Source organism: Dermacentor variabilis, unplaced genomic scaffold, assembly GCF_050947875.1.
Source record: "Dermacentor variabilis isolate Ectoservices unplaced genomic scaffold, ASM5094787v1 scaffold_22, whole genome shotgun sequence".
Lineage (NCBI taxonomy): Eukaryota > Metazoa > Arthropoda > Arachnida > Ixodida > Ixodidae > Dermacentor > Dermacentor variabilis.
The window spans coordinates 742,700-755,954 of record NW_027460390.1 but is presented as its reverse complement, the minus strand read 5'-3'; the positions used below and the strand labels follow the sequence as shown (position 1 = coordinate 755,954).

Genomic DNA, 13,255 nt, shown 5'->3' with positions numbered 1-13,255 from the left:
TCAGCTATCATCTTCTGCGCATAAACTTTCAGATACTGCACTAAATATAATCTAAAACACATGAAAAGTTTTTATACATTAAAGTACAGCCACACTGGATCACGCTAGCATCATTATCATATGTCACTGGTGTGGCACTTCAACACAATGTGGGAACTACCATGGCTCGTACAATGCTCCGAAGGATACATTGCAATAGCGCAACTATGCTCAATGGCATTTGAACTGTTTCTTGCAATTTACAACTTCTAGCCATGCACTTATTCATTTATGACTTGGATGGTCGTGAAGCCTAAGTGCTTTTCTACCTAGCAATACTGCAAGCTTGTCTGCTGACACTAGCTGCACAAAAGAGCAACAGTAGCTTGTGCTCCAGCAGAACTTGAGGGCGGATTACAAGTTCTTGCCACACTATAGATGAGAAATATGAACATACTCCCAAGCTTCAATATCTTAGCCGGTGTAAAGCTGCAATACAGGTACTGCATTCCCTTAATTGCACTGCTTACAGCTGTCAAACTATACCTCTGGTGCTATGCACATTTTGGGGATGGCAAGAAGTTCCACTAGACAAGGTATCAACCACACAGGCATTTAAAACATTGAGTTAAGGGTGTTTAAGACTGACTAAACACAATTTGCCACTTGGCTTGGATCTCGATTCCTTTCCCCTCTAGTGTCATTGACTGTAGAGCCACAACAGGAGTAGAGTAGCAATGCTTTGTTGTCTTGCCTGTTTACTAATAGCAAGAAACTACGCTCTAGCACTGTAGCATAATCAAAGAACAAAAGGTTAAGTGCAAGCTTGATCAACCAGCTCTCCAGTAGTCTGGGCCCCACGTCAGAGGGTATCGTCGTATGGTGTCAGGACTACAAAAGTGCATGAAGACTACTGGAGGCTCCAGTTTCAGTAGAAGGTAGGGGATAACCCCTAATTAAGGGTAAGCCTTTGCTTTTGACAATGATCGGCCAAATTTAATCACGATTTCCCACTTCTCCGCCGGTGCAGAAATGCCATCGTCCTTTTAAGATTGACCACATTACAAAAACGTACGTACGTACGTACAGTCCTATACACTGCGGCTGGTCGCGTCGCAATCCCGTGTTTCTCTAGTTTTAACGCCCGCGCAGTACGTATGTAGTACTCAACAATCGGTTTGCTCTGGCGCAGTTTTAGAAGACGATCGTCGTCGTGCTCTTTGCGCATCACAAACGCGTCACACACACGCACGCACACACACAACTCGATTGTGCAACACGCGCTGTTCCACCTTGCATCGCTTCGTTCGTGGTCGTGCTGTTTGCGCGAACAAACGCGTCACACACGCAACTCGACTGCTTTGCGCACACCAAACGCCAAAACGCCATATTCCACCTTCGTTCGTGGTCGTGCTATTTTGAGCATACACATTCGTCACACACGCAACTTAATTGCTCTTTGCACACACCAAGCGCGTCACAAACACACCACCCACCCACACACACACACACAGCTTCGATTGCCGTAAAATCCGCTGTTCCACCTTGGTATCGCTTCGTTCGTGGTCGCGCTGCTTGCGTGCACGCGCAATGAAACTCCCACCCTGTTGCTCCGGCGAGTTGGCACAAACCCTGCGCTAGCGCATATTTCTATGGGCCCCGTGGCGCGCGCATGGGGACTAGGGCCTTTCAGGAGCTAGGCGCGTTTTTTACACGACAACTAGGGACCTAGGCTCCCCTAGGGCGCAAAGTTACCTAGATATATAGTTCCCGCTGGCGCCGCGGGGGCGGCGCTGCAGTCGACCGGCTGCACAGGAGAGCGAATGTAAATGCGCGGCCCGGTCAGACCTCCTCGCTTCACAGTTGGGGAGCTCCTCTCCCCGGCTGCCGCGCTTTGACAAGCGTGGGCACCAACATGCACACACACACAGACGCACACACGAAGACACGTGGCATTGAAACATGCCTGGACGCGCTTGGCGGGGAGGCGTTGCGGCAGCGCTGAACGGGCCAAAATGTCCGCCGCTTTGAACGAAGCCCCGGCGTCCGTTGCATCCGCGCCGGCTATACCGCGCGTCGTAGGCGAAACGTAACAGCGCCAGTATCTAGTAGCGATGGTTGGCGCTGTATGGGCGCTGCCATGTTGCCACTGTTAGGATGGAGTTTCATGTGACTGCGCTTGACGAATGGAAACAGAGCGGCACGTGAAAAACAGAAGCCCAACTCTGGCTCTGCGGGAGCCATATCATCCTTGCGTTTGCGTTCCCGTACGTTAAATAAGAGTCTTGAAGGGACGCACACCAAAACGACCCGCAAAGGTGCTTGCATTTAACGTACGTAACGCGACAAACACTATTCTAAAGCTATAGTCTCCAGACAAATATCGGTGCTCAGACTGCTTCACAAAAATACGAAACGATGTATACTAAGGGGAAAATGTGAGCCAAATAGGACGCCAAATTGGCGCGCGTTTTGTAGGTTCCAACAAGAGTGTACTAGACAATGATCGAGTGGGCCCATAGAGTTTCTAAATAAATACCCTAGAGGGAAATGTGGCGCTAGTGTCTACGGGGCCTCTCCTGAGCGTTGCCTCAACCTACAGGGAAATGATGGGAAGTACAGGCTTCGGATTAACTTCGATCTTTAGATTAGTGGTGTTTGCTTGCGGCGCAGTAAACGAAGCTATAACTCAAATGTTAACGCGTAAAATCTAATTTTATTTCTGCAGCATCTCATATAATGCACAACACATTACATAAACTTTGTATGACTGAGATTGAATCACGGTTTACCACCAGGGCACACCAGGATATGCATTCTGCAATTCTGTTCCCGATTTAGCGCCAGAGAATAATTATTTATTAATTTTACAACAGTAACAACCGTGCATGTTTTTATATAAACATACTCATCAAGTATTTATGGAAATAAAAGATTTGTACTGGGAGAAAGTGTTGTGCCTTTGACAGGAATGCTACAAGTGTAGTTTGTTACGACGCCTAGCTGCTCGTTGCGAACGGGAGACTTTTCTCGCAGACGACAGGCACTTGTGAACTCTCTCGCTCTTTCGAAAGGCTGCGTCGGCTGTCACGATTGCTGAATGTCTTCAAATACTTTTAAGCACATCTGCTGCAATGCTAGCTAGGACGCTTGTGGCCTCCTACGAGTATGCTTGATTATATTTTATATTGACGTATCGCTTCCGAAGCGCTCGCCAGCAGCTGTTATGGCGTGGCTTTGCACTTACCCATTTTTGCGACAGCAGACTACAGCCAGGAAGCAGCAACCTTTTCTACCACAACTAAGTTTGTGTTCTCAAATGGCCTGAAACACACATTTCAGTGAGCACGTAAACGAGCAATGCGTAATGAAGCCCGCAATCAAATTTGATTGTCAAGCCACCAGAAGTACAGCTGTCTATGTCTTGTATCAGTAATGCCTTCTTTTTGCTCTTCTGAAGTTTCATAAAGCACGTAATGCTACAGCGCCAACCTAACACACTTAACAAACCAAGGTCAAAAAGGTCAAAACACTTTCTTTTAAAGTTTACGATGCCGTCGCTTTCTCGTCAGGGCTTCGACACATCATCATCATCATCATGTTTTATGTCCACTACAGGACGAAGGCCTCTCCCTGCGATCTCCAATTACCCCTGTCCTGCGCCAACCGATTCCAACTAGCGCCCGCGAATTTCCTATTTTCATCGCTCCACTGAGTCTTCTGTCGTCCTCGATTGCGTTTTCCTTCTCTTGGTATCCATTCTGTAACCCTAATGGTCCAACCGTTGTCTAACCGGCGCATTACATGACCTGCCCAGCTCCATTTTTTTCCTCTTGATGTCAATTAGAATATAGTCTATACCCTTTTGCTCTCTGATCCAAGCCGCTCTCCTTCTGTTTCTTAACGTTATGCCTAGCAATCTTCGTTCCATCGCTCTTTGCGCGGTCCTTAACTTGTTCTCAAGCTTCTTTGTTAGTCTCCAAGTTTCTGCCCCATATGTCAGCACTGGTAAAATGAACTGATTGTACGCCTTCCTTTTCAATGATAATGGCAAGCTCCCAGTGAGGAGTTGGCAATGTCTGCCGTATGCGATACAACCGATTTTTATTCTTCTGTGACTTTCCTTCGCATGATCAGGGTATCCTGTGATTAATTGACCTAGGTAAACGTACTCCTTCACAGACTCTAGAGGCTGACTGGCGATCACGAACTCTTCTTCCTTTGCCCGGCTATTTACCATTACCTTTGTTTTCTGCATATTAATCTTCAACCCCACTTATACTCTCCCTGTTAAGGTCCTCAATCATTTGTTGTGACTCGTCTGCATTGTTGCTGAATAGAACAATGTCATCGGCAAACCGAAGGTTGCTTAGATATTCGCCGTCGATCTTTACTCCTAAGCCTTCCCAGTTTAATAGCTTGAATACTTCTAAGTGCACGCAGTGAATAGCATTGGAGAGATTGTGTCTCCCTGTCTGACCCTTTTCAATATAGGTACCTTCCTGCTTCCCTTGTGTAGAATTAAGGTAGCTGTAGAACCTCTGTAGATGTTTTCCAAGGTATTTACGTAAGCGTTCTGTACTGCTTGATTACATAATGCCTCTATAACTGCTGGTATCTCTACTGAGTCAAATGCCTTTTCGTAGTCTATGAAAGCCATATAGAGAGGCTTATTGTACTCTGCGGATTTCTCGATAACCTGATTGATGACATGGATGTGATTCATTGTAGAGTATTCCTTCCTGAAGCCAGCCTGTTCCCTTGGTTGACTAAAGTCCAGTGTTGCCCTTATTCTATTGGATATTATTTTGGTAAATATTTTATATAATACTGGGAGTAAGCTAATGGGCGGATAATTTTTCAATTCTTTAATGTCTCCCTTGTTGTGTATTAGTATAATGTTTGCATTCTTCCAGTTTTCTGGGACCCTTGCAGTCAATAGACACATCGTATAAAGAGCCACCAGTTTTTCAAGCAATATGTCTCCTCCATCTTTGATTAAATCGACTGTTATTCCATATTCTCCTGCCGCTTTTCCTCATTTAATGTCTTGCAAGGCCCTTTTGACCTCATCGCTAGTTACAGGAGGAGTTCTTGTATCCTGTTCATTACTGTTTCTAATCGAGGTATACTGACTCCTCTGGGTACTGTACAGGTCAGTATAGAATTCTTCCGCTGCTTTTACTATATCTTCGAGATTGCTGATGACATTACCGTGCTTATCTTTCAGTGCATACATCTTGTTTTGTCCTATGCCAAGTTTCTTTCTCACCGATTTCAGGCTTCGTCCATTTGTTACGGCTTCTTCAGCCTTTCTCACGTTATAATTTCGAATATCCCTTATTTTCACCTTGTTGATCAGTTTTGACAGTCCCGCGAATTGTATCCTATCTCTTGAGTTGGACACTCATTTTTTTGTCGTTTCTTCATTAGGTCCTTTGTTACTTGGGAGAGCTTGCCTACTGGTTAGATTGATAGAGATCTCTCATAGAGCCCACACGTGACCTACTTGAAACAACGTCTGACAGGAATCTCCCAGCTTTTCAGGTTTCTGGGCAGAGAGACTTGGGGAATCTCAGTGCATGCAATGTTGGAATTGTACAGGGCTCTGTTTATGGGCTTCTTGAGATACAGTTTGCCCGTACTGACCAACACTTACCAGACAAATCTTCATGCTCTACAGGCTATTCAAGCTCGGGCTCTCAGGGTTTGTCTTTGTTTGCCAAAATGCACATCGACAGTAGCGACTATTGCGATCACCCGAGACCAACCCATACAAACACACATTGCGGTGGAAGTGTTGAGAGTGCACACTAGGCACGTTGCCCGTGCCCGTTCCCACCATCTGGCAACACTACCGTCAGAAAGCGCAGCATCATTTTGTTCTACGATTTCGAATTATTACACCTGCCTTCCATCAGGCTTCAGCCCTGCAACTAAGCCACCGATTCCTCCATGGTGTTTGGCTCGACTAGCAGTGCACCTCAACATACCAGGAATCAGGAAAAAATCTGAGCTGTCATCACCTGCTTTAAACAACTAATTCTGCTCCTTTTGCACGAGAGGTACGCCGACCACGTACATATTTATACTGATGGATCGGCAACTATCCAGTGTTCCTCTGGAGCCGTGGTTTTCCCAGCTAAAGCCCCCACGATCAGGTTCAAGACATGTCACCCAACGACACCGATGGCTGCGGAACTTGTAGCTTTTCGCGCTGCACTTCGTCTCGTCAGCCAAGAACAACCTCGAAGATAGCCAAGAACAACCTCGAAGATGGTCAATATTCAGTGACTCGAAGGCAGCACTGCAGCCTTTGCTATCAGCCCTGCGGTGTGGACCACACGAACTGATATATGAGATTAGAGAACTAATCCATACCTTGACTGAGAAAGGACACCACGTGACATTTCAGTGGCTTCTAAGTCACTGCGGCGTCATAGGAAACGAACACGCCGATAACGCTGCTCGGTCGGCTCTTCAAGGCAGCGAAGAGGAGCCGATATCATTATCAAGGACAGATGCCGCAAGAAAACTTCGAATACTCAGCCGAGATATCACGTTTTCCATGTGGAATGCAGGAAGTTTTCAAAACAACCGGCTGCACAACCTGGACTCTTCTTTACGCCTTTGCATTTCAGCTGGACTCTGCCGTCGCGAAGGTACCCTGCTTTGTCGAATATGGCTATAGGGGTGGCGTTCACCAAGTCTTTTGCTTTCCAAATCGGATGGGCCGACGACGCCTCGTGTGATAACTGTGGCAACGAAGAGACTCTTCAGCACCTTCTCTGTGACTGTCCTCGCTGTAATTTACAGATACGATCGCTCGCAAACGCGATAGGGCGCTTTGACCGAAGACCTCTAACAGAGGAACTTATATTAAAACGCCGCCATCACAAGCCATCGCAGCAGATGGCGACGAGGGCACTGTTGCAGTTTTTAAGGGCTACAGAATTGGACAAGCGGCTGTAGCATGAACAGTGTGTGCTGCAAGTGCTACTGTGCTGTGCGGTGACAGTGTGCGGCGACAGTGACCAACTGTGATTGTATGTCTGTGCTCCTTTCTTTCTTTATCTTTACTTTGTTGTCACTTTACCTCCCCCTCCCCTCTTTCCCCAGCGTAGGGTAGCAAACCGGATCTTCCCCTCTGGTTAACCTCCCTGCCTTTCCCCTTTCTTCTATCTCTCTCTCTTTCTCTCTCTTGCCTACTGGTTGCCTTGGTGCCTTGCCTCCCACTTCAATTGGTGCCAACCTAGTTAAGGGGCCGCGGGATCGAATCCCGGCCACGGCGGCCGCATTTCGATGGGGGCGAAATGTGAAAACACCCGTGTACTTAGATTTAGGTGCACGTTAAAGAACCCCAGGTGGTCGAAATTTCCGGAGTCCCCCACTACGGCGTGCCTCATAATCAGAAAGTGGTTTTGGCACGTAAAACACCATAATTTAATTTTTAACCTAGTTAAGGTTTCATTTGACACGACACCGCGACACAAGCATCGGCCCAGCCGCTGGCCCTAAAGCCCCTTCATACACGTTTCCGCCGACCAGCGCGTGGATGGAGGGGCTTTAGCCGGCCCAGCGCGCTATCGCTATTTCGAGCAACAGAACAAAGGCAGAGAGCTTTGCGTCGCACTATCTTACTGCGGGTTATAGCAGTTGCGCTTGGAGCGAAACCAAAAATGCCAAAAAATACCTGTAGGCTAGTTCGCCAGTCAATAGAATACCAATCCGTAACCTGTACTTTCCATCATTCCCATGGGCCGTGTCTGCTGTGCCCGGGGCACAGCAGACGAAAGGTGCCCGAAATGTCTACGTTCACCCATGACGTCACGTCCGCTATAACCCATGATGTCACATCCGCTCATTTCCATGGCGTCTGTCTTACGGAGCCGGCTGCGCTGCGAAGCGGTTCGTATTCCGTGCCCACTTAGAGCGTGAGTAATTCATCTTTCCACGCTATATGCGTGTAATAAAGGATTGGGGCTGTGAGCTGTTTGATGCGTTACCATTAGGTACCTTGTGCGCATATTTTGCCTCATGGCCGCGTCAAATTGCAGCCGGCATGTGGAATGGGCCGTGGCATGTTATATGGAACTGCTCATGTGAGTGGTATTGCCTCCGTCAGGATCGTCAGTGCGTGCACAGAACCATTCAGTAGTCTGATTCAGGGGAGGGTGCGCGTAAGAACGAGGACGTAAGAAAACACTGGCATGACGAGCTGTTCCGTCAGATCGCGTTACATCGCGCTTTTTTTCTAAGACCATCTCGCTCGAGCGAGAGGATCTTAGAACAGCGTTATTATTACTGCTTTTTTACAGCTTTGCTGCGGCTCATTTAATGATCACCTGCATTCTTTTAATAATACAAATGGCATCGCTCCGCGGAAGAGCGTCTCTTGAAGTTTCCAAACAAGAGCCAATGCCGCCGTGCCTGCTGCATACACGCTTACCTTTCCTAACGCAGCTAAGACGCGGCACTAGCTCTGCTACTGCGTGATACAGGGTCACTGTGATAATAAAATTAAAAAGAACAAACGAAATTAATGCAGAAAATGTCAAACGTTGCCAAGCGTGATAAACGGACCTGCCTCGCTAGATGAGTTGAAGAAATCGGCGTCCTGAAGTCAGCTTCGCCGCAGTATACTAGTGTTACGCGGTGTAGCATGTCAGAACTGAAGAGTGACCGCTTTTTCCGACATATGTGTTCCTTAATAATGTACTTGTGGACCTGCCGTCTCCTATTACATTACGCGCGCCGAGGCGCCTAAGTGTACTGGCCGGCCTTCAGCGCTATTTCGGACGTGGCTGTGATGCTTTGAACCATTGGTTTGTCGACCTCGTAAGCCAGTTAATGTTTACACGCTCATTTTTTTCTTAACTGTTGATTTCTTCCATAATAGCTACGTAATTTCGTAGTTTCCTGTTCAACTGCTTTGGTCATATGCGAGTCAAGGTGTTCTCTTTAGCCGAGCGCAGTTTTCGCAAGCGAAACGACGCTTTTGCATCAGCATATAGTGCCGTCGCCCTTTTACAACACAGTCAATCAATGTCATTTTGTATGTCACTGGGAAACCGCCGAACGCAGGGAACTCACTCGCATGCGGGGAACTGCATAACTAGCCACTGGATTAGCGTTCCTCTTGGGAAGCTGCTTTGCATCAAAGGCCAGGTACCCTTGCTATGATTCACCGCAAAACATGTATGTCTAACTGCTTAACATATTTGTATTGCGGTGAAGCTAACCTTACGGAACCGAATTTCGCAACGCTTTTTAGACTCCTGCATCTCTACCAGCCACTACCAAACGCTTGCCGGTACGTTTCTTGGCAAAGGTCCAGCTATATCTCCCCTGTTGGAAGTGGAGGGGGGGGGGGGGGCTCACGTATATGAAAACTGCCAAGGAAAGCAGTTGCCCTGATGAAGGCACGCTCCCCTGTCGAAACATTTGCACCAGCCTGTTCGACCACCGTTATCACCGCAACATCTTTGTGTGTTGCGGTGAAGCATGCCGATATTGGGAAAGATTTACGTGAATCTCGAATGTATGGTTTCTGTCAGCGACGAACCTAATGTTCTACTCTCAACAAAGCAGATTTTCGCAGCAGGATGCATGATGTCTTGAGAACTTTTGTTGGCTAAAGCCATACATGCCAGGTTAGCTCTTGTCACAATAATACGCTTTACCGCAATACACAAGAGGCCTCGCTGCAGGACACGCCCGCCGTAGTTAGCCAAAACCTTACGTGACCGTTCACTGCAAAACGCCTCCTGTATTGCGGTGGATCGTAATAAAGCACATTTGTCAGTTTAGAATGTTTCGCTTTTGTAATATTATGACTCAGTTTAATGAGAACATGTATTCACTGCTAAAAACATCCACATTAAAGTAGAGATATGAACACTGATGGCAGCCTGTGTTATGTTTTATCCCTTTACTTTTTTGTATACCTGTCACGCTGCCATTATTAAATTTTCCTGTACTTTGTAAGGTGCTGACGTACATAACATTACATCACAAGGAGCCACTGTGTAATTACTGTTCAAGGACCAGTGTGATGGCTTTTCTCAAGAAAGGTTTATGTTGTTGGGAAGGTTTTTTTTTTTAGAGAGGTAGCTTTCTGAGAAGAAATCAGATTTCAGGAAATAGACCTCAATGGCACAGTAATCTTGGCTGCCCTTTGCTCAAACGTGCCCTAGACATAATTGAGTAATTTGCACTTTCAACTGGACAGCAGCCTTAGCTTGGGAGACCAGTGATATGGCATATTTTATCAAACTAGGTGACACATAGCATTACCAGTCCAAATAGAGACCTGTTTAAATGTTTGTCACCTTTAACACCTAGATTTTCGACCATGAATTCAGAAAAATCTGCAGCACATTTAGAACCTAGATTTTAAATGCTGTATAAGTTGGCTTCTTGTTCACTGCAGCTGTGCTCGGCGTCTGTCCAAACGGGAGAGCACTTCTGCACAGCTTATTAGGGAACATTCTTATTTACATACCTTCTTTTTATTTATCTCGCCTACAATAACAATCAAATGTTTATAGCACATGAATGTGCTGTGCATGAATCTTAACTTACAATGCCATGTTCAACAGCACAGTGCATGTAGCTTGTGTTGGTTCATTCAAGCTAAGCATTGCTACAGCCTTTAACTGTAGGTATCATGGTATGAGAGCAGAGAAATGGATATGCAAAGACAGTTGGGCACATTGAGACAACATCTTTGTTGTGTGTGAAAAGATGACAGATACACAATATGGGGAGAACGCATGCACTTTCATATTTTCTCACGCACAAAAAAAGCCGGAGGAATAAGGTTTTTTCACTGTGGCATAGAAACTATATGTTTGCTCTCAAAGGTAATTCTGATTCATTGGATATGTTCCTGTGCTGTGTTTATTTTCTTGAGTGTGCTTTAGTTTTTGCACGTTAATGTTTCAAACTCGTTTTTATTTTCACAGACTGAACATCCCACGTCTTGGTTTGACTTCCTGGTACAGGATACTTGCACTTAGCATGGAGTGATGAAGCAGAGCAGTGTACTTTTATTAAATGTGCATATTTTAGCAGTATAACAGCCGTTCATTAAAAAAACATGTGTGCTGAAAATAAAGTGTTCTTACCCACATTCCTCGTTGTCTATTTATTTATTTATTAATACTGTCAACCCTCATAGAGGGTAATAACAGAGAGGACAATACAATTACATAAATCAAATATGGACAATGTCAATGTACGTAAAGTTGCTTAACACTTATCAATTCGCACTGAATAAGATGTTCACTTGAATGCTGTTCAGCACACTTCTGACATTTGTCAAAATACACACAATGAATATCAAGTTGCACATATCACTTGGCACTTCAAAACTAATTCGAAAACTCCCATAAATATGCTTCAGCAGCATCTTCAAAGTCGGTGACATCTTTTAGGCTAACAATAGCGTTTGGCAATTGGTTCCACATTTCTATCGCATCCAGGAAAAATGAGTATCGATATGTATCACTGTTGGTACAGTCCGGCTTTATGACGTAGTCGTGGTTAGTTTGCGGGTATCTTTTGCCTGGAGCATGTAGATATTTGAGCTTATCAATCTAAAGTTGATCCTGCATTATTTGATAAAGCACCTTCAGCCTATATTTTTTCCTACGTAACTCAAGAAGATAGAAGTTGCAGCGCTGTAACATAAGCGTGACCGATTCCTTCCTTTGGTATTTCGAACAAATAAAACGTGCCGCCAGACTCTGTATCCTTTCTAACTTCCTCTTGAGCGTCACTTGATGGGGACTCCAAACAACGGCTGAATATTCTAGTATCATCTTAATGAAGGCGGTGCATGCAATAAGTTTTACATTACGCGATGCATGTTCCAGTTTATTTTCTCAGAAAATATAACTTTTGATAGGCAGTCATGCAGACGTTATATATATGTTGGTTCCATGTCAATTTTGCTTGTATTCCTGTATTCTCATCAGCAAAACCACTTATATGGGGAACTGATCATGATAAGTGCTCATGAGCATTTTAGAGAACAGCCTTGAACCCTACTCATGCACTGGTAAAATGTATAGATGCAGTGAAATTGAAACAGAAAGCAAAATAGCAAACATGATGCAGTATTTGTCAGACAATTATGTCAGCAATTCTTGCATAAAACAATTTACTTAGAGCATACTAGCATTACAAAGTGCCCATCTTTCTTGTTAGGCATACAGCTCTTTAAATGTGGTCACAAGAGAGATGCTGGCTTTAATAAGGAACTATAGAGGTTAAAGGCAGCCATGAAAATGTATTAATAAATGATGCAATGCATAGCATTTACTCAGTTCAGAGAGCTTCCAAGGTTGCCATAAGGCCTTGATAGCTGTGGATGAGGGAACAGTTGTAGTCCAATTGGAGTATGAGAAATGAACATTAAGATTGAAACAAGTAACAACTCGTAATGCAATTAAAAAATCTTGCTATAACTTTCAAAAGACAGTGAAATGAAATTAGTGTGACAATATTCTTTTCCTTTTACTTCATTTAGGTTCAACATACTTATTTTAGTAACACAAAAAAGCAGAGGCGTGAAGCACATAAGAAAGATGCTAGTCTGTTTTTATATTCTGCCTTCTCTAAATTCAAAGTTCAGTAAAGTTAACTTAAAAAGCTACGGTGAAGCCATTGCTTCAGCCTGTATGGTGCATAACAGCAGCAATCGCCAGCCTAACTGCTTGGGTTTACAGTGCCTTATTTGTATTGTATACCTTTTAAGTGCTGAGCTATTGGAAGATTGATTAAGGTGACCAACATGCTGAACCAGTAGTTTACTGAGTAAGATACATGGAGATAGGACAGATAAGATAGGACAGAGCACAGGGGATGTATTCTGTGTCCACCTAGTGGAAATATCCATTTCATCCGCTGCTGAAGTTCTGATTGGCTGGGCTGGGGTATGCATGAGAAGGAGACATGCTCCCCCAGCTAATTCAGAAGAAGAGGATAAGGAAATGTCCACAAGATGAATACTTACAAAGCTATTTAATAAAGTACTTCTGTAACCAACATGCCTGCTATGCCATCCTTGCTTTCAATGTCTGTCTTAGTAAAAGTGTGAAAGAACCAGGTTTGTGCATGAAAAGTCTTCCTGAGGGTGTGGGCCTTGAAGCCCCTAGTGGTAATCACAGGAAACGGGGGTGGATCCAGAGTAGCACCAAAGGGCAAGCCTTCATCGAAACAAATATGGAGGGAAGTGACTGCAGGCTCAAACTTGTCAGCTCACAAGTTT

The 13,255-nt window shown here is 45.0% G+C and overlaps 1 long non-coding RNA gene across 1 annotated transcript; it reads left to right on the top strand.

The window, feature by feature from the left end:
- Nucleotides 1-7,744: 7,744 nt before the first annotated feature.
- LOC142568597 (uncharacterized) lies at nt 7,745-11,116 on the top strand. Its single transcript, XR_012825477.1, has 2 exons — nt 7,745-7,913; nt 10,947-11,116. It is a non-coding gene; the product is annotated as an uncharacterized LOC142568597 (long non-coding RNA).
- The last annotated feature ends 2,139 nt before the right edge of the window (nt 11,117-13,255 follow it).